At 48.4% G+C, this 22,555-nt stretch overlaps 1 long non-coding RNA gene across 3 annotated transcripts in view; it reads right to left on the bottom strand.

The window, feature by feature from the left end:
- LOC140104045 (uncharacterized) overlaps positions 1–22,555 on the bottom strand; it is a 218,363-nt gene that overhangs the window by 136,113 nt on the left and 59,695 nt on the right. The gene's annotated exons all lie outside the window — the stretch shown is intronic.

The raw sequence follows: 22,555 nt of genomic DNA, 5'->3' as shown, positions 1-22,555 counted from the left end.
GCCAGTAGTCAAAGATACTGCCCCAAGTAACCAGTAGTTGCTGTGCTTGCCCCCTTAATCATGGTTGCTCCCAGAATTGACAGTGATGCCCCCAGTAGCCAAAAGTCACTGTGCCTACTCGCAGTAGCCACAGAGCCTACCCAATAGCCAGTATTCAAAGAGCCTACACCCAGTATCCAGTAGTCACAGTGCTTCCCCGTGCCGGGTAAGGCATAAAAGGTCCGGAGCCTGTGACCTACGAGGCTAGGACCCGGCGCAGCCACACTTGAGTGAGATTGCACTGCTGACACATGGGGGGCGCCGTCAGCTTCCCATCTCACAGGCCTCCTGTGTCCTGGAGGTCAGGCCACAAGGAGGGAGCCAAATCGCAGCTTCCCCCCTGCTTGTTGCGTCGGTAAGAATTTTAACAACCGCTTCCCGCGGGCCGGATAGCATCGGGCTTAACCCACCCCTGCATCTGTTATATGACAAGGCGCTGACCTTGTCATAAATTAGGTACACAGCCTTGCTAAAATTTACTCCATTAAGGGACTGGAGTAAATTGTAGAGCACCTTCGTGTTAGAAAACGAGAGTTAAAGTTAAGCAATTTTGGAAAGGTGTAGAAAAAGTCCATTTATGCAAAGCTTTTTGCAGAAATGGTGTAGAAAAAGAAACTAATCGGGGCTATGTGTAATTTTCGAAGCCAAAAAAGCCAGTGTGCCTTAACAGGATTAGTATAGAGAAAGCCCTGGTGTCTTTGTTAGGTCCCAAAAAAGGTGAGTTCTACTGACTGAAGAAGAAGTCTGTAGAGGAATGAAAGAAAAAATAAAAGGTGGGAGGGTGGCTTCCTGCCTGGCAGGGGCTATCAGGTGGGTGAGGTCATCATTTGCCTGGTGGCTGATGTTGGTCTCTGGGCTATGGGGGGCGGCTGGTGTGTCCAGGGGCGCTGGGCTGGGGGGCCCTGCTGCTCCCTGGCAGATGTGCATGATGCACATGGGTTCCAACCTAGCTTCACCCTGAGACATGTGTGAGCTTCACCTGGCTGCTGCTGAGCTCTCCATCCTTCCCTCCCAACTGTATAAGGGTATGAGCTCTGTGTTTATATGCCGTTAATGACATATTCTTTTACCTTAGGGAGACCTCCCTTATGTCAAGAAAAGATAAAGGAGCAAAAGATAGACCAATGTAAATAGAAAATGGTGGTAATCCACCTAGCTGGATGGAAAATTTGGAAAAATCCTGTAAAAGAAGGTACTTTTGGTGCCCTTGAGACACATTAGCTCATTTGCATATATGAGTGTTCCAGCATTCTGATTGGCTGATACCATCCTGAGGCTCCGCCCAGTCTATGGCCTGTACAATATGACAGCATTTATAGGTATTAAAGGGAAGGGATAGATGCCCTCCTATTCTGACTGACAAGCAATGGTAGATTCTCACTGGTCCGTTTTAGGCGGCCATCCGGGGGCCTATGACCACCCGAAAGGTTAATTAAAGGGCTGACAAGAAAGGCGAGTTCCCCTCTAGTGTTAGTTTTTTGTTGTGTGTGTATGAAGTATATATGTATGTAAGAGCATGATTTGTGTGTGGTAGTATATCTGTATATAAGTGCATGGTGTGTGTGAGTATGTTAGTATATACATATGTGTGTATGTGGTAGTATGTGTATGCAAATAAATGATGTGTGTATATATATATAAGCGGTAGCATATGGGGATGTGCATACAAATAGGTTTGTGTGAGTAGGTATATATGTGTATAGAGGTAAGTGTATGTGGATATTAGATATGAGACACTGCGTGCTCCGCTGCCATAGACCTCTATGGGGCTGTGATGCAGCCGCAAATTGAGCGGTCGTATCACGGCCCCTAATACGGTCATGTGTATGGGCCCCTATTGAGTTTATCTGTTTGTCTTGTGTCTGCACTTTGGAGTAAGGAGGGACCGTTTTGGTGGTTGTCCAGTGTCACCATTACAATGCCCTTTTTATGTAATGATATTTTCTACCAGCCTCCTTGTTTCCGACAGAAAATTTCCCAATCCACAAGCTCCATAGATCCCATTCTATCCTGTACTTGTCTCTCCTACTCGCTCTATTCCTTTGAGCCAGTCACGGAGGAAGAAGTGTCCAGGCTCCTTTCCCCCGCCCCACTACCTGCATCAGTGACCCCATCCCCTCACATCTTGTACAGTCCCTCTCCCCAGCAGACACTTCTCCCAAACTTTTAATATCTCTCTTTCTTGTGGTGTCTGTACCTCCTCCTTCAAGCATGCTGTTGTAACCCAGTGAAAAAAAGAACCCTCCTTGGACCCATATAGCACTGTTAACTACCGACCAGTCTCTAATCTGCACTTTATCTCCAAAATCCTGGAATGCTCGGTTTGTTGACGACTAACTGCACTTGAAATGCATCACCCTCATCCACAAAGCTCTGCGTAGTGCTGCAGCTCCCTACCTCTCTTCTGTCATCTCAGTCTACCGCCCAGCCTATGCTAATCAATCCTCGAGTGATCTAACATTACTTTCTTTCTTAATTCCAACCTCACCTCTCACTTCTTCCGAGCTACATCTATTTTCGGGGAATGCACTAGCTCGACCTATCAGGCTGATACCAAACTACCAAATGTTAGTCACCAATAACATACAACGTAACCAATATACACAGTGCCTGCTCCATTATAGCTAATAGTTACAGTACCTACCCCCAGAAGTCAGTAAACCCAGGGCCTGCCCCCGGTAGCCACAGTGCTTTCCCCCTATGGCAAGCAGTCCCAGTGCCTGCCACGAGTAGTAAAAGTGCCTACCCCAGTAGTCACATTGCCTGCTCCAATAACCAATAGTCACAGTGATGCCCCCAGAAGCCAGTAGTCAAAGATACTGCCCCAAGTAACCAGTAGTTGCTGTGCTTGCCCCCTTAATCATGGTTGCTCCCAGAATTGACAGTGATGCCCCCAGTAGCCAAAAGTCACTGTGCCTACTCGCAGTAGCCACAGAGCCTACCCAATAGCCAGTATTCAAAGAGCCTACACCCAGTATCCAGTAGTCACAGTGCTTCCCCGTGCCGGGTAAGGCATAAAAGGTCCGGAGCCAGTGACCTACGAGGCTAGGACCCGGCGCAGCCACACTTGAGTGAGATTGCACTGCTGACACATGGGGGGCGCCGTCAGCTTCCCATCTCACAGGCCTCCTGTGTCCTGGAGGTCAGGCCACAAGGAGGGAGCCAAATCGCAGCTTCCCCCCTGCTTGTTGCGTCGGTAAGAATTTTAACAACCGCTTCCCGCGGGCCGGATAGCATCGGGCTTAACCCACCCCTGCATCTGTTATATGACAAGGCGCTGACCTTGTCATAAATTAGGTACACAGCCTTGCTAAAATTTACTCCATTAAGGGACTGGAGTAAATTGTAGAGCACCTTCGTGTTAGAAAACGAGAGTTAAAGTTAAGCAATTTTGGAAAGGTGTAGAAAAAGTCCATTTATGCAAAGCTTTTTGCAGAAATGGTGTAGAAAAAGAAACTAATCGGGGCTATGTGTAATTTTCGAAGCCAAAAAAGCCAGTGTGCCTTAACAGGATTAGTATAGAGAAAGCCCTGGTGTCTTTGTTAGGTCCCAAAAAAGGTGAGTTCTACTGACTGAAGAAGAAGTCTGTAGAGGAATGAAAGAAAAAATAAAAGGTGGGAGGGTGGCTTCCTGCCTGGCAGGGGCTATCAGGTGGGTGAGGTCATCATTTGCCTGGTGGCTGATGTTGGTCTCTGGGCTATGGGGGGCGGCTGGTGTGTCCAGGGGCGCTGGGCTGGGGGGCCCTGCTGCTCCCTGGCAGATGTGCATGATGCACATGGGTTCCAACCTAGCTTCACCCTGAGACATGTCTGAGCTGCACCTGGCTGCTGCTGAGCTCTCCATCCTGGCTAGCTCCAACCTTCCCTCCCAACTGTATAAGGGTATGAGCTCTGTGTTTATATGCCGTTAATGACATATTCTTTTACCTTAGGGAGACCTCCCTTATGTCAAGAAAAGATAAAGGAGCAAAAGATAGACCAATGTAAATAGAAAATGGTGGTAATCCACCTAGCTGGATGGAAAATTTGGAAAAATCCTGTAAAAGAAGGTACTTTTGGTGCCCTTGAGACACATTAGCTCATTTGCATATATGAGTGTTCCAGCATTCTGATTGGCTGATACCATCCTGAGGCTCCGCCCAGTCTATGGCCTGTACAATATGACAGCATTTATAGGTATTAAAGGGAAGGGATAGATGCCCTCCTATTCTGACTGACAAGCAATGGTAGATTCTCACTGGTCCGTTTTAGGCGGCCATCCGAGGGCCTATGACCACCCGAAAGGTTAATTAAAGGGCTGACAAGAAAGGCGAGTTCCCCGCTAGTGTTAGTTTTTTGTTGTGTGTGTATGAAGTATATATGTATGTAAGAGCATGATTTGTGTGTGGTAGTATATCTGTATATAAGTGCATGGTGTGTGTGAGTATGTTAGTATATACATATGTGTGTATGTGGTAGTATGTGTATGCAAATAAATGATGTGTGTATATATATATATAAGCGGTAGCATATGGGTATGTGCATACAAATAGGTTTGTGTGTGTAGGTATATATGTGTATAGAGGTAAGTGTATGTGGATATTAGATATGAGACACTGCGTGCTCCGCTGCCATAGACCTCTATGGGGCTGTGATGCAGCCGCAAATTGAGCGGTCGTATCACGGCCCCTAATACGGTCATGTGTATGGGCCCCTATTGAGTTTATCTGTTTGTCTTGTGTCTGCACTTTGGAGTAAGGAGGGACCGTTTTGGTGGTTGTCCAGTGTCACCATTACAATGCCCTTTTTATGTAATGATATTTTCTACCAGCCTCCTTGTTTCCGACAGAAAATTTCCCAATCCACAAGCTCCATAGATCCCATTCCATCCTGTACTTGTCTCTCCTACTCGCTCTATTCCTTTGAGCCAGTCACGGAGGAAGAAGTGTCCAGGCTCCTTTCCCCCGCCCCACTACCTGCATCAGTGACCCCATCCCCTCACATCTTGTACAGTCCCTCTCCCCAGCAGACACTTCTCCCAAACTTTTAATATCTCTCTTTCTTGTGGTGTCTGTACCTCCTCCTTCAAGCATGCTGTTGTAACCCAGTGAAAAAAAGAACCCTCCTTGGACCCATATAGCACTGTTAACTACCGACCAGTCTCTAATCTGCACTTTATCTCCAAAATCCTGGAATGCTCGGTTTGTTGACGACTAACTGCACTTGAAATGCATCACCCTCATCCAGAGGTCGCATTAACGCCTCACCACGCGTCATAGACGCGTGATGAGGCGCCATTACCCCCCAAAATAATTGCCATGCGTAAAGTTACGCATGGCAATTATTCCCTGTAGCGCGCAGGCTGAGAGGCCCGGCGCGCGCTGCAAAGGAGGTACAAGTCAGTAGCGTGATCGCAGCGCGCGCCGGGCCGCTCAGCGCGACACGTGACACAGTTTCAGGGGCGCGCCGGAGAGACCCGAAGTGAGTGCACCGGCCCCGGGGGAGACTTGTGGGCTGCGAAGATGATGCTCCCCGTCCCGCTCTACCTGCCCGCAGCTGCCTGCGTTTGTGATCGAGGAGACCTAGAGCAGTGCTGGGTGAGTGTGTGCAGTGTTGTAGTGTGTGCTGTGCAGTGTTGTAGTGTGTGCTGTGCAGTGTTGTAGTGTGTGCTGTGCAGTGTTGTAGTGTGTGCTGTGCAGTGTTGTAGTGTGTGCTGTGCAGTGTTGTAGTGTGTGCTGTGCTGTGTTGTAGTGTGTCCTGTGCTGTGTTGTAGTGTGTCCTGTGCTGTGTTGTAGTGTGTCCTGTGCTGTGTTGTAGTGTGTCCTGTGCTGTGTTGTAGTGTGTGCTGTGCTGTGTTGTAGTGTGTGCTGTGTTGTGAGCGGTGAGTGTGCAGTGTTGTGAGTGTGCAGTGTTGTGAGCGGTGAGTGTGCAGTGTTGTGAGTGTGCGTGCTGTGCAGTGTGTGGGTGGGTGCTGTGCAGTGTGTGTGTGTGTGCTGTGCAGTGTGGGTGGGTGGGTGCTGTGCAGTGTGTGTGTGTGTGTGCGTGCTGTGCAGTGTGTGGGTGGGTGCTGTGCAGTGTGTGTGTGTGTGTGTGTGTGTGCTGTGCAGTGTGTGCTGTGCAGTGTGTGTGTGTGTGCTGTGCAGTGTGTGTGTGTGCTGTGTGTGTGTGTGTGTGTGTGCTGTGCAGTGTGTGTGTGTGCTGTGTGTGTGTGTGTGTGTGTGTGTGTGTGTGTGTGTGCGTGCTGTGCAGTGTGTGGGTGGGTGGGTGGGTGAATGTGTGCTGTGCTGTGTGTGTGCGTGCTGTGCAGTGTGTGTGTGTGTGTGCGTGCTGTGCAGTGTGTGTGTGTGTGCTGTGCAGTGTGTGGGTGGGTGGGTGAATGTGTGTGTGTGTGTGTGCGCGTGCTGTGCAGTGTGTGGGTGCTGTGCAGTGTGTGTGTGTGTTGTAGTGTGTGCTGTGTTGTAGTGTGTGCTGTGCTGTGTTGTAGTGTGTGCTGTGTTGTGAGCGGTGAGTGTGCAGTGTTGTGAGTGTGCGTGCTGTGCAGTGTGTGTGTGTGCGTGCGTGCTGTGCAGCGTGCAGTGTGTGTGTGTGTGTGTGCTGTGCAGTGTGTGTGTGTGTGCTGTGCAGTGTGTGTGTGTGTGTGCTGTGCAGTGTGTGTGTGTGTGTGCTGTGCAGTGTGTGTGTGTGTGTGTGCTGTGCAGTGTGTGTGTGTGTGTGTGTGTGCTGTGCAGTGTGTGTGTGTGCTGTGCAGTGTGTGGGTGGGTGCTGTGCAGTGTGTGGGTGCGTGCTGTGCAGTGTGTGGGTGGGTGTGTGTGTGCGTGCAGTGTGTGTGTGTGTGTGTGCGTGCATGCAGTGTGTGTGTGTGTGCGTGCATGCAGTGTGTGTGTGTGTGTGCGTGCAGTGTGTGTGTGTGTGCGTGCGTGCTGTGCAGTGTGTGCGTGCTGTGCAGTGTGTGGGTGGGTGGGTGAATGTGTGTGTGCTGTGCAGTGTGTGTGTGTGCGTGCTGTGCAGTGTGTGTGTGTGTGTGTGCGTGCTGTGCAGTGTGCGTGCTGTGCAGTGTGTGTGTGTGCGTGCTGTGCAGTGTGTGTGTGTGCGTGCTGTGCAGTGTGTGTGTGTGCGTGCTGTGCAGTGTGTGTGTGCGTGCTGTGCAGTGTGTGTGTGCGTGCTGTGTGTGTGTGCGTGCTGTGCAGTGTGTGTGTGCGTGCTGTGTGTGTGTGCGTGCTGTGCAGTGTGTGTGTGCGTGCTGTGCAGTGTGTGTGTGCGTGCTGTGTGTGTGTGCGTGCTGTGCAGTGTGTGTGTGCTGTGTGTGTGTGCGTGCTGTGCAGTGTGTGTGTGTGTGTGTGTGTGCTGTGCAGTGTGTGTGTGTGTGCTGTGCAGTGGGTGGGTGGGTGCTGTGCAGTGGGTGGGTGCTGTGCAGTGGGTGGGTGCTGTGCAGTGTGTGCTGTGCAGTGGGTGGGTGTGTGGGTGGGTGAATGTGTGCGTGCTGTGCAGTGTGTGTGTGGGTGTGTGTGTTGTGCAGTGTGTGTGTGTGCGTGTTGTGCAGTGTGTGTGTGTGTGTGTTGTGCAGTGTGTGTGTGTGCGTGCTGTGCAGTGTGTGTGTGTGCGTGCTGTGCAGTGTGTGCGTGCGTGCTGTGCAGTGTGTGTGTGCGTGCTGTGCAGTGTGTGTGTGTGTGTTGTGCAGTGTGTGTGTGTGCGTGCTGTGCAGTGTGTGTGTGCGTGCTGTGCAGTGTGTGTGTGCGTGCTGTGCAGTGTGTGTGTGCGTGCTGTGCAGTGTGTGTGTGCGTGCTGTGCAGTGTGTGTGTGCGTGCTGTGCAGTGTGTGTGCGTGCTGTGCAGTGTGCTATGTGTGCGGTGTATTACCAAAATTTTCATACTCCTCCTCGGGTAAAAATACTCCTCAAAAATGGTGAGAGGAGTATTTTTACCCTTTTGGAAAAATGTTAGTGCGACCTCTGCCCTCATCCACAAAGCTCTGCGTAGTGCTGCAGCTCCCTACCTCTCTTCTGTCATCTCAGTCTACCGCCCAGCCTATGCTAATCAATCCTCGAGTCATCTAACATTACTTTCTTTCTTAATTCCAACCTCACCTCTCACTTCTTCCGAGCTACATCTATTTTCGGGGAATGCACTAGCTCGACCTATCAGGCTGATACCAAACTACCAAATGTTAGTCACCAATAACATACAACGTAACCAATATACACAGTGCCTGCTCCATTATAGCTAATAGTTACAGTACCTACCCCCAGAAGTCAGTAAACCCAGGGCCTGCCCCCGGTAGCCACAGTGCTTTCCCCCTATGGCAAGCAGTCCCAGTGCCTGCCACGAGTAGTAAAAGTGCCTACCCCAGTAGTCACATTGCCTGCTCCAATAACCAATAGTCACAGTGATGCCCCCAGAAGCCAGTAGTCAAAGATACTGCCCCAAGTAACCAGTAGTTGCTGTGCTTGCCCCCTTAATCATGGTTGCTCCCAGAATTGACAGTGATGCCCCCAGTAGCCAAAAGTCACTGTGCCTACTCGCAGTAGCCACAGAGCCTACCCAATAGCCAGTATTCAAAGAGCCTACACCCAGTATCCAGTAGTCACAGTGCTTCCCCGTGCCGGGTAAGGCATAAAAGGTCCGGAGCCTGTGACCTACGAGGCTAGGACCCGGCGCAGCCACACTTGAGTGAGATTGCACTGCTGACACATGGGGGGCGCCGTCAGCTTCCCATCTCACAGGCCTCCTGTGTCCTGGAGGTCAGGCCACAAGGAGGGAGCCAAATCGCAGCTTCCCCCCTGCTTGTTGCGTCGGTAAGAATTTTAACAACCGCTTCCCGCGGGCCGGATAGCATCGGGCTTAACCCACCCCTGCATCTGTTATATGACAAGGCGCTGACCTTGTCATAAATTAGGTACACAGCCTTGCTAAAATTTACTCCATTAAGGGACTGGAGTAAATTGTAGAGCACCTTCGTGTTAGAAAACGAGAGTTAAAGTTAAGCAATTTTGGAAAGGTGTAGAAAAAGTCCATTTATGCAAAGCTTTTTGCAGAAATGGTGTAGAAAAAGAAACTAATCGGGGCTATGTGTAATTTTCGAAGCCAAAAAAGCCAGTGTGCCTTAACAGGATTAGTATAGAGAAAGCCCTGGTGTCTTTGTTAGGTCCCAAAAAAGGTGAGTTCTACTGACTGAAGAAGAAGTCTGTAGAGGAATGAAAGAAAAAATAAAAGGTGGGAGGGTGGCTTCCTGCCTGGCAGGGGCTATCAGGTGGGTGAGGTCATCATTTGCCTGGTGGCTGATGTTGGTCTCTGGGCTATGGGGGGCGGCTGGTGTGTCCAGGGGCGCTGGGCTGGGGGGCCCTGCTGCTCCCTGGCAGATGTGCATGATGCACATGGGTTCCAACCTAGCTTCACCCTGAGACATGTCTGAGCTGCACCTGGCTGCTGCTGAGCTCTCCATCCTGGCTAGCTCCAACCTTCCCTCCCAACTGTATAAGGGTATGAGCTCTGTGTTTATATGCCGTTAATGACATATTCTTTTACCTTAGGGAGACCTCCCTTATGTCAAGAAAAGATAAAGGAGCAAAAGATAGACCAATGTAAATAGAAAATGGTGGTAATCCACCTAGCTGGATGGAAAATTTGGAAAAATCCTGTAAAAGAAGGTACTTTTGGTGCCCTTGAGACACATTAGCTCATTTGCATATATGAGTGTTCCAGCATTCTGATTGGCTGATACCATCCTGAGGCTCCGCCTAGTCTATGGCCTGTACAATATGACAGCATTTATAGGTATTAAAGGGAAGGGATAGATGCCCTCCTATTCTGACTGACAAGCAATGGTAGATTCTCACTGGTCCGTTTTAGGCGGCCATCCGAGGGCCTATGACCACCCGAAAGGTTAATTAAAGGGCTGACAAGAAAGGCGAGTTCCCCGCTAGTGTTAGTTTTTTGTTGTGTGTGTATGAAGTATATATGTATGTAAGAGCATGATTTGTGTGTGGTAGTATATCTGTATATAAGTGCATGGTGTGTGTGAGTATGTTAGTATATACATATGTGTGTATGTGGTAGTATGTGTATGCAAATAAATGATGTGTGTATATATATATATAAGCGGTAGCATATGGGTATGTGCATACAAATAGGTTTGTGTGTGTAGGTATATATGTGTATAGAGGTAAGTGTATGTGGATATTAGATATGAGACACTGCGTGCTCCGCTGCCATAGACCTCTATGGGGCTGTGATGCAGCCGCAAATTGAGCGGTCGTATCACGGCCCCTAATACGGTCATGTGTATGGGCCCCTATTGAGTTTATCTGTTTGTCTTGTGTCTGCACTTTGGAGTAAGGAGGGACCGTTTTGGTGGTTGTCCAGTGTCACCATTACAATGCCCTTTTTATGTAATGATATTTTCTACCAGCCTCCTTGTTTCCGACAGAAAATTTCCCAATCCACAAGCTCCATAGATCCCATTCTATCCTGTACTTGTCTCTCCTACTCGCTCTATTCCTTTGAGCCAGTCACGGAGGAAGAAGTGTCCAGGCTCCTTTCCCCCGCCCCACTACCTGCATCAGTGACCCCATCCCCTCACATCTTGTACAGTCCCTCTCCCCAGCAGACACTTCTCCCAAACTTTTAATATCTCTCTTTCTTGTGGTGTCTGTACCTCCTCCTTCAAGCATGCTGTTGTAACCCAGTGAAAAAAAGAACCCTCCTTGGACCCATATAGCACTGTTAACTACCGACCAGTCTCTAATCTGCACTTTATCTCCAAAATCCTGGAATGCTCGGTTTGTTGACGACTAACTGCACTTGAAATGCATCACCCTCATCCACAAAGCTCTGCGTAGTGCTGCAGCTCCCTACCTCTCTTCTGTCATCTCAGTCTACCGCCCAGCCTATGCTAATCAATCCTCGAGTGATCTAACATTACTTTCTTTCTTAATTCCAACCTCACCTCTCACTTCTTCCGAGCTACATCTATTTTCGGGGAATGCACTAGCTCGACCTATCAGGCTGATACCAAACTACCAAATGTTAGTCACCAATAACATACAACGTAACCAATATACACAGTGCCTGCTCCATTATAGCTAATAGTTACAGTACCTACCCCCAGAAGTCAGTAAACCCAGGGCCTGCCCCCGGTAGCCACAGTGCTTTCCCCCTATGGCAAGCAGTCCCAGTGCCTGCCACGAGTAGTAAAAGTGCCTACCCCAGTAGTCACATTGCCTGCTCCAATAACCAATAGTCACAGTGATGCCCCCAGAAGCCAGTAGTCAAAGATACTGCCCCAAGTAACCAGTAGTTGCTGTGCTTGCCCCCTTAATCATGGTTGCTCCCAGAATTGACAGTGATGCCCCCAGTAGCCAAAAGTCACTGTGCCTACTCGCAGTAGCCACAGAGCCTACCCAATAGCCAGTATTCAAAGAGCCTACACCCAGTATCCAGTAGTCACAGTGCTTCCCCGTGCCGGGTAAGGCATAAAAGGTCCGGAGCCTGTGACCTACGAGGCTAGGACCCGGCGCAGCCACACTTGAGTGAGATTGCACTGCTGACACATGGGGGGCGCCGTCAGCTTCCCATCTCACAGGCCTCCTGTGTCCTGGAGGTCAGGCCACAAGGAGGGAGCCAAATCGCAGCTTCCCCCCTGCTTGTTGCGTCGGTAAGAATTTTAACAACCGCTTCCCGCGGGCCGGATAGCATCGGGCTTAACCCACCCCTGCATCTGTTATATGACAAGGCGCTGACCTTGTCATAAATTAGGTACACAGCCTTGCTAAAATTTACTCCATTAAGGGACTGGAGTAAATTGTAGAGCACCTTCGTGTTAGAAAACGAGAGTTAAAGTTAAGCAATTTTGGAAAGGTGTAGAAAAAGTCCATTTATGCAAAGCTTTTTGCAGAAATGGTGTAGAAAAAGAAACTAATCGGGGCTATGTGTAATTTTCGAAGCCAAAAAAGCCAGTGTGCCTTAACAGGATTAGTATAGAGAAAGCCCTGGTGTCTTTGTTAGGTCCCAAAAAAGGTGAGTTCTACTGACTGAAGAAGAAGTCTGTAGAGGAATGAAAGAAAAAATAAAAGGTGGGAGGGTGGCTTCCTGCCTGGCAGGGGCTATCAGGTGGGTGAGGTCATCATTTGCCTGGTGGCTGATGTTGGTCTCTGGGCTATGGGGGGCGGCTGGTGTGTCCAGGGGCGCTGGGCTGGGGGGCCCTGCTGCTCCCTGGCAGATGTGCATGATGCACATGGGTTCCAACCTAGCTTCACCCTGAGACATGTCTGAGCTGCACCTGGCTGCTGCTGAGCTCTCCATCCTGGCTAGCTCCAACCTTCCCTCCCAACTGTATAAGGGTATGAGCTCTGTGTTTATATGCCGTTAATGACATATTCTTTTACCTTAGGGAGACCTCCCTTATGTCAAGAAAAGATAAAGGAGCAAAAGATAGACCAATGTAAATAGAAAATGGTGGTAATCCACCTAGCTGGATGGAAAATTTGGAAAAATCCTGTAAAAGAAGGTACTTTTGGTGCCCTTGAGACACATTAGCTCATTTGCATATATGAGTGTTCCAGCATTCTGATTGGCTGATACCATCCTGAGGCTCCGCCCAGTCTATGGCCTGTACAATATGACAGCATTTATAGGTATTAAAGGGAAGGGATAGATGCCCTCCTATTCTGACTGACAAGCAATGGTAGATTCTCACTGATCCGTTTTAGGCGGCCATCCGAGGGCCTATGACCACCCGAAAGGTTAATTAAAGGGCTGACAAGAAAGGCGAGTTCCCCGCTAGTGTTAGTTTTTTGTTGTGTGTGTATGAAGTATATATGTATGTAAGAGCATGATTTGTGTGTGGTAGTATATCTGTATATAAGTGCATGGTGTGTGTGAGTATGTTAGTATATACATATGTGTGTATGTGGTAGTATGTGTATGCAAATAAATGATGTGTGTATATATATAAAAGCGGTAGCATATGGGGATGTGCATACAAATAGGTTTGTGTGTGTAGGTATATATGTGTATAGAGGTAAGTGTATGTGGATATTAGATATGAGACACTGCGTGCTCCGCTGCCATAGACCTCTATGGGGCTGTGATGCAGCCGCAAATTGAGCGGTCGTATCACGGCCCCTAATACGGTCATGTGTATGGGCCCCTATTGAGTTTATCTGTTTGTCTTGTGTCTGCACTTTGGAGTAAGGAGGGACCGTTTTGGTGGTTGTCCAGTGTCACCATTACAATGCCCTTTTTATGTAATGATATTTTCTACCAGCCTCCTTGTTTCCGACAGAAAATTTCCCAATCCACAAGCTCCATAGATCCCATTCCATCCTGTACTTGTCTCTCCTACTCGCTCTATTCCTTTGAGCCAGTCACGGAGGAAGAAGTGTCCAGGCTCCTTTCCCCCGCCCCATCAGTGACCCCATCCCCTCACATCTTGTACAGTCCCTCTCCCCAGCAGACACTTCTCCCAAACTTTTAATATCTCTCTTTCTTGTGGTGTCTGTACCTCCTCGTTCAAGCATGCTGTTGTAACCCAGTGAAAAAAAGAACCCTCCTCGGACCCATATAGCACTGTTAACTACCGACCAGTCTCTAATCTGCACTTTATCTCCAAAATCCTGGAATGCTCGGTTTGTTGACGACTAACTGCACTTGAAATGCATCTCCCTCATCCACAAAGCTCTGCGTAGTGCTGCAGCTCCCTACCTCTCTTCTGTCATCTCAGTCTACCGCCCAGCCTATGCTAATCAATCCTCGAGTGATCTAACATTACTTTCTTTCTTAATTCCAACCTCACCTCTCACTTCTTCCGAGCTACATCTATTTTCGGGGAATGCACTAGCTCGACCTATCAGGCTGATACCAAACTACCAAATGTTAGTCACCAATAACATACAACGTAACCAATATACACAGTGCCTGCTCCATTATAGCTAATAGTTACAGTACCTACCCCCAGAAGTCAGTAAACCCAGGGCCTGCCCCCGGTAGCCACAGTGCTTTCCCCCTATGGCAAGCAGTCCCAGTGCCTGCCACGAGTAGTAAAAGTGCCTACCCCAGTAGTCACATTGCCTGCTCCAATAACCAATAGTCACAGTGATGCCCCCAGAAGCCAGTAGTCAAAGATACTGCCCCAAGTAACCAGTAGTTGCTGTGCTTGCCCCCTTAATCATGGTTGCTCCCAGAATTGACAGTGATGCCCCCAGTAGCCAAAAGTCACTGTGCCTACTCGCAGTAGCCACAGAGCCTACCCAATAGCCAGTATTCAAAGAGCCTACACCCAGTATCCAGTAGTCACAGTGCTTCCCCGTGCCGGGTAAGGCATAAAAGGTCCGGAGCCTGTGACCTACGAGGCTAGGACCCGGCGCAGCCACACTTGAGTGAGATTGCACTGCTGACACATGGGGGGGCGCTGTCAGCTTCCCATCTCACAGGCCTCCTGTGTCCTGGAGGTCAGGCCACAAGGAGGGAGCCAAATCGCAGCTTCCCCCCTGCTTGTTGCGTCGGTAAGAATTTTAACAACCGCTTCCCGCGAGCCGGATAGCATCGGGCTTAACCCACCCCTGCATCTGTTATATGACAAGGCGCTGACCTTGTCATAAATTAGGTACACAGCCTTGCTAAAATTTACTCCATTAAGGGACTGGAGTAAATTGTAGAGCACCTTCGTGTTAGAAAACGAGAGTTAAAGTTAAGCAATTTTGGAAAGGTGTAGAAAAAGTCCATTTATGCAAAGCTTTTTGCAGAAATGGTGTAGAAAAAGAAACAAATCGGGGCTATGTGTAATTTTCGAAGCCAAAAAAGCCAGTGTGCCTTAACAGGATTAGTATAGAGAAAGCCCTGGTGTCTTTGTTAGGTCCCAAAAAAGGTGAGTTCTACTGACTGAAGAAGAAGTCTGTAGAGGAATGAAAGAAAAAATAAAAGGTGGGAGGGTGGCTTCCTGCCTGGCAGGGGCTATCAGGTGGGTGAGGTCATCATTTGCCTGGTGGCTGATGTTGGTCTCTGGGCTATGGGGGCGGCTGGTGTGTCCAGGGGCGCTGGGCTGGGGGGCCCTGCTGCTCCCTGGCAGATGTGCATGATGCACATGGGTTCCAACCTAGCTTCACCCTGAGACATGTCTGAGCTTCACCTGGCTGCTGCTGAGCTCTCCATCCTGGCTAGCTCCAACCTTCCCTCCCAACTGTATAAGGGTATGAGCTCTGTGTTTATATGCCGTTAATGACATATTCTTTTACCTTAGGGAGACCTCCCTTATGTCAAGAATAAGATAAAGGAGCAAAAGATAGACCAATGTAAATAGAAAATGGTGGTAATCCACCTAGCTGGATGGAAAATTTGGAAAAATCCTGTAAAAGAAGGTACTTTTGGTGCCCTTGAGACACATTAGCTCATTTGCATATATGAGTGTTCCAGCATTCTGATTGGCTGATACCATCCTGAGGCTCCGCCCAGTCTATGGCCTGTACAATATGACAGCATTTATAGGTATTAAAGGGAAGGGATAGATGCCCTCCTATTCTGACTGACAAGCAATGGTAGATTCTCACTGGTCCGTTTTAGGCGGCCATCCGGGGGCCTATGACCACCCGAAAGGTTAATTAAAGGGCTGACAAGAAAGGCGAGTTCCCCGCTAGTGTTAGTTTTTTGTTGTGTGTGTATGAAGTATATATGTATGTAAGAGCATGATTTGTGTGTGTTAGTATATCTGTATATAAGTGCATGGTGTGTGTGAGTATGTTAGTATATACATATGTGTGTATGTGGTAGTATGTGTATGCAAATAAATGATGTGTGTATATATATATATAAGCGGTAGCATATGGGTATGTGCATACAAATAGGTTTGTGTGTGTAGGTATATATGTGTATGTGGATATTAGATATGAGACACTGCGTGCTCCGCTGCCATAGACCTCTATGGGGCTGTGATGCAGCCGCAAATTGAGCGGTCGTATCACGGCCCCTAATACGGTCATGTGTATGGGCCCCTATTGAGTTTATCTGTTTGTCTTGTGTCTGCACTTTGGAGTAAGGAGGGACCGTTTTGGTGGTTGTCCAGTGTCACCATTACAATGCCCTTTTTATGTAATGATATTTTCTACCAGCCTCCTTGTTTCCGACAGAAAATTTCCCAATCCACAAGCTCCATAGATCCCATTCCATCCTGTACTTGTCTCTCCTACTCGCTCTATTCCTTTGAGCCAGTCACGGAGGAAGAAGTGTCCAGGCTCCTTTCCCCCGCCCCACTACCTGCATCAGTGACCCCCATCCCCTCACATCTTGTACAGTCCCTCTCCCCAGCAGACACTTCTCCCAAACTTTTAATATCTCTCTTTCTTGTGGTGTCTGTACCTCCTCCTTCAAGCATGCTGTTGTAACCCAGTGAAAAAAAGAACCCTCCTCGGACCCATATAGCACTGTTAACTACCGACCAGTCTCTAATCTGCACTTTATCTCCAAAATCCTGGAATGCTCGGTTTGTTGACGACTAACTGCACTTGAAATGCATCTCCCTCATCCACAAAGCTCTGCGTAGTGCTGCAGCTCCCTACCTCTCTTCTGTCATCTCAGTCTACCGCCCAGCCTATGCTAATCAATCCTCGAGTGATCTAACATTACTTTCTTTCTTAATTCCAACCTCACCTCTCACTTCTTCCGAGCTACATCTATTTTCGGGGAATGCACTAGCTCGATCTATCAGGCTGATACCAAACTACCAAATGTTAGTCACCAATAACATACAACGTAACCAATATACACAGTGCCTGCTCCATTATAGCTAATAGTTACAGTACCTACCCCCAGAAGTCAGTAAACCCAGGGCCTGCCCCCGGTAGCCACAGTGCTTTCCCCCTATGGCAAGCAGTCCCAGTGCCTGCCACGAGTAGTAAAAGTGCCTACCCCAGTAGTCACATTGCCTGCTCCAATAACCAATAGTCACAGTGATGCCCCCAGAAGCCAGTAGTCAAAGATACTGCCCCAAGTAACCAGTAGTTGCTGTGCTTGCCCCCTTAATCATGGTTGCTCCCAGAATTGACAGTGATGCCCCCAGTAGCCAAAAGTCACTGTGCCTACTCGCAGTAGCCACAGAGCCTACCCAATAGCCAGTATTCAAAGAGCCTACACCCAGTATCCAGTAGTCACAGTGCTTCCCCGTGCCGGGTAAGGCATAAAAGGTCCGGAGCCTGTGACCTACGAGGCTAGGACCCGGCGCAGCCACACTTGAGTGAGATTGCACTGCTGACACATGGGGGGGCGCCGTCAGCTTCCCATCTCACAGGCCTCCTGTGTCCTGGAGGTCAGGCCACAAGGAGGGAGCCAAATCGCAGCTTCCCCCCTGCTTGTTGCGTCGGTAAGAATTTTAACAACCGCTTCCCGCGAGCCGGATAGCATCGGGCTTAACCCACCCCTGCATCTGTTATATGACAAGGCGCTGACCTTGTCATAAATTAGGTACACAGCCTTGCTAAAATTTACTCCATTAAGGGACTGGAGTAAATTGTAGAGCACCTTCGTGTCAGAAAACGAGAGTTAAAGTTAAGCAATTTTGGAAAGGTGTAGAAAAAGTCCATTTATGCAAAGCTTTTTGCAGAAATGGTGTAGAAAAAGAAACAAATCGGGGCTATGTGTAATTTTCGAAGCCAAAAAAGCCAGTGTGCCTTAACAGGATTAGTATAGAGAAAGCCCTGGTGTCTTTGTTAGGTCCCAAAAAAGGTGAGTTCTACTGACTGAAGAAGAAGTCTGTAGAGGAATGAAAGAAAAAATAAAAGGTGGGAGGGTGGCTTCCTGCCTGGCAGGGGCTATCAGGTGGGTGAGGTCATCATTTGCCTGGTGGCTGATGTTGGTCTCTGGGCTATGGGGGCGGCTGGTGTGTCCAGGGGCGCTGGGCTGGGGGGCCCTGCTGCTCCCTGGCAGATGTGCATGATGCACATGGGTTCCAACCTAGCTTCACCCTGAGACATGTCTGAGCTTCACCTGGCTGCTGCTGAGCTCTCCATCCTGGCTAGCTCCAACCTTCCCTCCCAACTGTATAAGGGTATGAGCTCTGTGTTTATATGCCGTTAATGACATATTCTTTTACCTTAGGGAGACCTCCCTTATGTCAAGAATAAGATAAAGGAGCAAAAGATAGACCAATGTAAATAGAAAATGGTGGTAATCCACCTAGCTGGATGGAAAATTTGGAAAAATCCTGTAAAAGAAGGTACTTTTGGTGCCCTTGAGACACATTAGCTCATTTGCATATATGAGTGTTCCAGCATTCTGATTGGCTGATACCATCCTGAGGCTCCGCCCAGTCTATGGCCTGTACAATATGACAGCATTTATAGGTATTAAAGGGAAGGGATAGATGCCCTCCTATTCTGACTGACAAGCAATGGTAGATTCTCACTGGTCCGTTTTAGGCGGCCATCCGGGGGCCTATGACCACCCGAAAGGTTAATTAAAGGGCTGACAAGAAAGGCGAGTTCCCCGCTAGTGTTAGTTTTTTGTTGTGTGTGTATGAAGTATATATGTATGTAAGAGCATGATTTGTGTGTGTTAGTATATCTGTATATAAGTGCATGGTGTGTGTGAGTATGTTAGTATATACATATGTGTGTATGTGGTAGTATGTGTATGCAAATAAATGATGTGTGTATATATATATAAGCGGTAGCATATGGGTATGTGCATACAAATAGGTTTGTGTGTGTAGGTATATATGTGTATGTGGATATTAGATATGAGACACTGCGTGCTCCGCTGCCATAGACCTCTATGGGGCTGTGATGCAGCCGCAAATTGAGCGGTCGTATCACGGCCCCTAATACGGTCATGTGTATGGGCCCCTATTGAGTTTATCTGTTTGTCTTGTGTCTGCACTTTGGAGTAAGGAGGGACCGTTTTGGTGGTTGTCCAGTGTCACCATTACAATGCCCTTTTTATGTAATGATATTTTCTACCAGCCTCCTTGTTTCCGACAGAAAATTTCCCAATCCACAAGCTCCATAGATCCCATTCCATCCTGTACTTGTCTCTCCTACTCGCTCTATTCCTTTGAGCCAGTCACGGAGGAAGAAGTGTCCAGGCTCCTTTCCCCCGCCCCATCAGTGACCCCATCCCCTCACATCTTGTACAGTCCCTCTCCCCAGCAGACACTTCTCCCAAACTTTTAATATCTCTCTTTCTTGTGGTGTCTGTACCTCCTCCTTCAAGCATGCTGTTGTAACCCAGTGAAAAAAAGAACCCTCCTCGGACCCATATAGCACTGTTAACTACCGACCAGTCTCTAATCTGCACTTTATCTCCAAAATCCTGGAATGCTCGGTTTGTTGACGACTAACTGCACTTGAAATGCATCTCCCTCATCCACAAAGCTCTGCGTAGTGCTGCAGCTCCCTACCTCTCTTCTGTCATCTCAGTCTACCGCCCAGCCTATGCTAATCAATCCTCGAGTGATCTAACATTACTTTCTTTCTTAATTCCAACCTCACCTCTCACTTCTTCCGAGCTACATCTATTTTCGGGGAATGCACTAGCTCGACCTATCAGGCTGATACCAAACTACCAAATGTTAGTCACCAATAACATACAACGTAACCAATATACACAGTGCCTGCTCCATTATAGCTAATAGTTACAGTACCTACCCCCAGAAGTCAGTAAACCCAGGGCCTGCCCCCGGTAGCCACAGTGCTTTCCCCCTATGGCAAGCAGTCCCAGTGCCTGCCACGAGTAGTAAAAGTGCCTACCCCAGTAGTCACATTGCCTGCTCCAATAACCAATAGTCACAGTGATGCCCCCAGAAGCCAGTAGTCAAAGATACTGCCCCAAGTAACCAGTAGTTGCTGTGCTTGCCCCCTTAATCATGGTTGCTCCCAGAATTGACAGTGATGCCCCCAGTAGCCAAAAGTCACTGTGCCTACTCGCAGTAGCCACAGAGCCTACCCAATAGCCAGTATTCAAAGAGCCTACACCCAGTATCCAGTAGTCACAGTGCTTCCCCGTGCCGGGTAAGGCATAAAAGGTCCGGAGCCTGTGACCTACGAGGCTAGGACCCGGCGCAGCCACACTTGAGTGAGATTGCACTGCTGACACATGGGGGGGCGCCGTCAGCTTCCCATCTCACAGGCCTCCTGTGTCCTGGAGGTCAGGCCACAAGGAGGGAGCCAAATCGCAGCTTCCCCCCTGCTTGTTGCGTCGGTAAGAATTTTAACAACCGCTTCCCGCGAGCCGGATAGCATCGGGCTTAACCCACCCCTGCATCTGTTATATGACAAGGCGCTGACCTTGTCATAAATTAGGTACACAGCCTTGCTAAAATTTACTCCATTAAGGGACTGGAGTAAATTGTAGAGCACCTTCGTGTTAGAAAACGAGAGTTAAAGTTAAGCAATTTTGGAAAGGTGTAGAAAAAGTCCATTTATGCAAAGCTTTTTGCAGAAATGGTGTAGAAAAAGAAACAAATCGGGGCTATGTGTAATTTTCGAAGCCAAAAAAGCCAGTGTGCCTTAACAGGATTAGTATAGAGAAAGCCCTGGTGTCTTTGTTAGGTCCCAAAAAAGGTGAGTTCTACTGACTGAAGAAGAAGTCTGTAGAGGAATGAAAGAAAAAATAAAAGGTGGGAGGGTGGCTTCCTGCCTGGCAGGGGCTATCAGGTGGGTGAGGTCATCATTTGCCTGGTGGCTGATGTTGGTCTCTGGGCTATGGGGGCGGCTGGTGTGTCCAGGGGCGCTGGGCTGGGGGGCCCTGCTGCTCCCTGGCAGATGTGCATGATGCACATGGGTTCCAACCTAGCTTCACCCTGAGACATGTCTGAGCTTCACCTGGCTGCTGCTGAGCTCTCCATCCTGGCTAGCTCCAACCTTCCCTCCCAACTGTATAAGGGTATGAGCTCTGTGTTTATATGCCGTTAATGACATATTCTTTTACCTTAGGGAGACCTCCCTTATGTCAAGAATAAGATAAAGGAGCAAAAGATAGACCAATGTAAATAGAAAATGGTGGTAATCCACCTAGCTGGATGGAAAATTTGGAAAAATCCTGTAAAAGAAGGTACTTTTGGTGCCCTTGAGACACATTAGCTCATTTGCATATATGAGTGTTCCAGCATTCTGATTGGCTGATACCATCCTGAGGCTCCGCCCAGTCTATGGCCTGTACAATATGACAGCATTTATAGGTATTAAAGGGAAGGGATAGATGCCCTCCTATTCTGACTGACAAGCAATGGTAGATTCTCACTGGTCCGTTTTAGGCGGCCATCCGGGGGCCTATGACCACCCGAAAGGTTAATTAAAGGGCTGACAAGAAAGGCGAGTTCCCCGCTAGTGTTAGTTTTTTGTTGTGTGTGTATGAAGTATATATGTATGTAAGAGCATGATTTGTGTGTGTTAGTATATCTGTATATAAGTGCATGGTGTGTGTGAGTATGTTAGTATATACATATGTGTGTATGTGGTAGTATGTGTATGCAAATAAATGATGTGTGTATATATATATATAAGCGGTAGCATATGGGTATGTGCATACAAATAGGTTTGTGTGTGTAGGTATATATGTGTATGTGGATATTAGATATGAGACACTGCGTGCTCCGCTGCCATAGACCTCTATGGGGCTGTGATGCAGCCGCAAATTGAGCGGTCGTATCACGGCCCCTAATACGGTCATGTGTATGGGCCCCTATTGAGTTTATCTGTTTGTCTTGTGTCTGCACTTTGGAGTAAGGAGGGACCGTTTTGGTGGTTGTCCAGTGTCACCATTACAATGCCCTTTTTATGTAATGATATTTTCTACCAGCCTCCTTGTTTCCGACAGAAAATTTCCCAATCCACAAGCTCCATAGATCCCATTCCATCCTGTACTTGTCTCTCCTACTCGCTCTATTCCTTTGAGCCAGTCACGGAGGAAGAAGTGTCCAGGCTCCTTTCCCCCGCCCCACTACCTGCATCAGTGACCCCCATCCCCTCACATCTTGTACAGTCCCTCTCCCCAGCAGACACTTCTCCCAAACTTTTAATATCTCTCTTTCTTGTGGTGTCTGTACCTCCTCCTTCAAGCATGCTGTTGTAACCCAGTGAAAAAAAGAACCCTCCTCGGACCCATATAGCACTGTTAACTACCGACCAGTCTCTAATCTGCACTTTATCTCCAAAATCCTGGAATGCTCGGTTTGTTGACGACTAACTGCACTTGAAATGCATCTCCCTCATCCACAAAGCTCTGCGTAGTGCTGCAGCTCCCTACCTCTCTTCTGTCATCTCAGTCTACCGCCCAGCCTATGCTAATCAATCCTCGAGTGATCTAACATTACTTTCTTTCTTAATTCCAACCTCACCTCTCACTTCTTCCGAGCTACATCTATTTTCGGGGAATGCACTAGCTCGATCTATCAGGCTGATACCAAACTACCAAATGTTAGTCACCAATAACATACAACGTAACCAATATACACAGTGCCTGCTCCATTATAGCTAATAGTTACAGTACCTACCCCCAGAAGTCAGTAAACCCAGGGCCTGCCCCCGGTAGCCACAGTGCTTTCCCCCTATGGCAAGCAGT

Source organism: Engystomops pustulosus, chromosome 10 (assembly GCF_040894005.1).
Source record: "Engystomops pustulosus chromosome 10, aEngPut4.maternal, whole genome shotgun sequence".
In the NCBI taxonomy this organism is placed as follows: domain Eukaryota; kingdom Metazoa; phylum Chordata; class Amphibia; order Anura; family Leptodactylidae; genus Engystomops; species Engystomops pustulosus.
Note: the sequence above shows the minus strand (reverse complement) of the source record. Positions and strands in the feature narration are given on the sequence as shown.